The sequence below is a fragment of the Zingiber officinale genome, chromosome 11B (assembly GCF_018446385.1).
Source record: "Zingiber officinale cultivar Zhangliang chromosome 11B, Zo_v1.1, whole genome shotgun sequence".
In the NCBI taxonomy this organism is placed as follows: domain Eukaryota; kingdom Viridiplantae; phylum Streptophyta; class Magnoliopsida; order Zingiberales; family Zingiberaceae; genus Zingiber; species Zingiber officinale.
This window is the reverse complement of record NC_056007.1, coordinates 24,793,885-24,797,687: the sequence shown is the minus strand read 5'-3', so window position 1 is coordinate 24,797,687 and position 3,803 is coordinate 24,793,885. Positions and strand designations below refer to the sequence as shown.

Genomic DNA, 3,803 nt, shown 5'->3' with positions numbered 1-3,803 from the left:
CTACCACGAATAGTGTATGCTTAGCAACATGAGTAGTGCCCCATTTGAGTTCTTAACTACGGGTGGCCATGCCTAATGACATGACCTATGCTCGGCTTTGCCTCCTTACCACAAGTGCCTATGGCCAGCGACATAGGTCGTGGCCATAAGATCTACTCCTCAATGCCTGACATAGGCTCCTGTGCCAGTAGCATGGTCCATGTCACGCAACCATCTTCAACGCCTATATAAGGGACTCACCTAATTAAATTGGAAATCTTTGGTTGGGGGGGGGGCCATCCCTTTCCATGGAGAAGGTCTCCCCCTCTAGGGGAACCCTAGAGCTTCCATATTTGTTGATATGTCCACCTTCGGAGAAAGAAGTATCCCAAAGACACCGACAAACTCTTCAATAAGCATTTCTTTTTCTCCTTTCTTAGATTTGGGGTTGTAAGTCTGCTTTATTTTGTGTATTTAGTTTGTAAATCCTTCACAATGGAGTAGATCTCCATATCTAGGATTTAGAAAGTAGTTATAATATGATGTGATGTATGAACTATGTATTTAGATATTTTCTTATGCTATAATATGTTTATTGACATATTTTATATGTGTTATGCCTTGTATGTGTTTGCTAAAATGTGTGTGAAGTTAACTCATGTAGATGTAGAGTTTTGTTTATCGTATATAGGAGGGGCTTTAGATTGTATGACCGGGAACTCTGTGACAGAGGGTATCCTTACTTTCTATGGCATTTCCTTAAAAATTGAGGGCAATTCTCTACAAGGGAAGCTAATTAGAGTTTGAGAGTTTTTTTTTTCCCAAATTAACGTTAGGAAGTGACTTGTATAATCTAGTAATTGTATGACCGGGGGACCCTAGAGTATCCCTTTAATCAGAATTTCTAGGTTACCTCTTCTACTTAATTGTATTAATCTACTGTTAGGAAATAAATCAAATAACTCTAGTGATTGTATGATCGGGGGCCCTAGGGTAATCATTTAACTAAACTTTCTAGAGTTACTTCTTTACTTAATGGTGTTAGAACATGGGTAAACTCTTCGGTGCGACTTTCACAGGGTTGTGCTGGACTTTAATTAGATACTCTATAAGAATGTAAGCATGGAGTTAGGTAGATAAACAATGCATAAGAATATTAACTAACATCATAATGAAACTAAAATCCTAGATTCATCCTCAAATCCAACTTCACCTTCGCCCTTCGTTCACTTGCACTCCCTCTCTACTCTTTCTCTCTCTCTCTTCTCTTAATCTCTCTCTCTCTTCTCAAGCATTAGTGACCGAACCACCTTCCGATTATCTAGATAATTCACTGTATGAAGTTAATTAGTACTTAGTCAATAGTTCCCGTGGATCAATATTTTTATTACTTGGTGACATAGCTTTGAACTTGCGGCCACACACCAAGTTTTTGGTGCCGTTGTTGGAGACGATTTTGATTAACATTATTTCATTATCATATAAGTTAATCTAGACTTATTAATAGATTTTTTTATTTACTTGTTTGTTTTTATTTATTTATTTCCTTTCTTACAATCTAAATTCTACATTCAATTTTTCTAATAATTCTATTTTTATAAGATATAGTGAGCACTAACATGTCAAGCAGACCTTTAGGAGAATTTTTCACACCATTTTCGTAAGATTCAGATCTCCTATTGTGCAACCTCAGATTGAAACAGACAACTTTCAACTAGACCAAGAATTAATCATTATGATATAAGGTCACAAATTTAGAGGAGAAATTTCAAAGAATTCATACTTGCACCTTGAGGTATTTCTTGAATATTGAAACATGGTGAACTATGAAGGAGTTTCAGCAAGTGGCATTCAGTTGATTGTATTCCCTTTCAGTATCAAGGAAAAAGTAAGGACTTGATTTTATTCTCTCCCTCCACAAAGCATAACAAGTTGGGAATAATTGGAGCAGCGATTTCTAAATCAAATTTTCCCTCCAAGAGGAACATTGTACATCAGGAATTACATCATAAATTTTGTTTAGGCAAATGGAGAATTACTATTTGAAGCATGAGATAGATTAAAGGTTTATTAAGATAGTGTCCTCATCACGATTTGAAAAGATGGCTGACGGTGCATATATTCTACATTGGGATTTCTTTTTTGAGTAAGAGGTTTTTTGGATACAACTATAGGAGGTTCTTTGATGAATAAAAGTTTGGATGAAGCTTATACATTAATTGATCTACTGATAATGAACCTCAAGGAATGGTCAAGTGAAAATTTAATGACATCTTCCAAGAGAATTCAAAAAGTGTGAGCCATGAATGTAAGTTTGCCTACTGAATAAGATGCAATACAACCACCCAAGAGCTTTGAAAATCATGAGTCACAGAATGAGAGGTTCAAACAATTAGAGGCTAAGTTAGAAATCTTGACTTCAAAATTGTTTAAACAATGCCTCCCTCTCACCCAACCAAAGTCTAGTGAATATCGCAATGCTTTCAAGATGTGAAGTAGCAAGATTCTTAAAGAACTTTTGGAGAGTGCTTGGTATAGAAATAAGGAGAATTGCATAAGATAATTATAAAAAACTCTGCTTATGATGAGCTAGTCATGGTTGGTCCCAAGCCCAGATAAAGGATGATGGTTACGTAGGTTGTCAGCCAGTGTTAAAATTATGACAAATGTTCAATGAATTAATCCATTAAACTATTATGCTAATGCTAGTTTGTTCCCCAGAAGAAAAACATTGTAAGGTCTGACTGTAATGTCTCGGCAAAGGTTGCTACATCTCCAAGAACTCAGGTGTAGTTCTAAATATACAAGAATTCATGTTGTAGGGTCCGATTGTAACGTAACGACAAGGATTGCTACATCTCCATGAGAACTTGGGTGTAGTGTTAAATAGATAAAAGTTCTCACACTATAGGTTAGATAAGAATAAATATGATAGGAAAACTAATAGTCTATAAATTTGGAATATAAAACATAGGAACTTTCACTGATAAATCAATGGAGGTAGTATATACGATGATTAGGAGAAAAATTAGTATTTTGTGTGTACAAGAGACAAAATGGGTAGGCGAGAAGGCAAAGATGATAGAGAACTCAAGTTTTAAGTTATGGTACAAAGAAAAGAGTAAAGCAAGAAATGGAGTGAGTATTGTTGTAGATAGTTGGTTAAAGGATAAAGTTGTAGGAGTAGTTATAAAAGGGGACCAAATTATAGATCTTAAGATAATAGCGGTGAAAGAAACTAAGAACATAATTACCATATATACACCGTAAGTAGGATTAGATGAAGCTACCAAATCAAGGTTTTGGGACGACTTAGATGAAGTATTATAAAACATTCTATTGAATGAAATGATTTTAATAGGAGGTGATCTAAATGGGCATGTGAGAGTGAAAAATGAGGAACATAAGAGGGTACATGGGAGTTATTGGTTTGAAAAGAGAAATAAAAAAAAGGAAAAACTATATTTAATTTTATGATAGCATATGACCTTATATTATCTAATATATTTTTTTAAGAAAAGAGAAGAGCACTTAGTCACGTTCAAAAGTGGGAATAATAAATCACAAATTGACTTTCTTATGGTTAGAAAGAAGAATAGAAAGATTTGTAAATATTGCAAGGTCGTCCCTGGAGAAATCTTAACTACTCAACATAGGTTAGTAGTGTTGGATATATGCCTTAAGCATATATCAATAGAAAAAAATATATATGACTCCTAGAATTAAGTGATAGAAATTAAAGGATGAAAATCAAAATATATTTAAGGAAAAGGTACGAGTACAAGTATTAGGTGAAATATATGATGGCTCTAATACAACATGGA

General features: G+C 34.4%; 1 non-coding gene across 1 annotated transcript; it reads right to left on the bottom strand.

Annotated features, from left to right (window-relative positions):
- Positions 1-1,970: 1,970 nt before the first annotated feature.
- LOC122035526 lies at positions 1,971-2,075 on the bottom strand. Its single transcript, XR_006127075.1, has one exon. It is a non-coding gene; the product is annotated as a small nucleolar RNA R71 (small nucleolar RNA).
- Between the last annotated feature and the right edge of the window lie 1,728 nt (positions 2,076-3,803).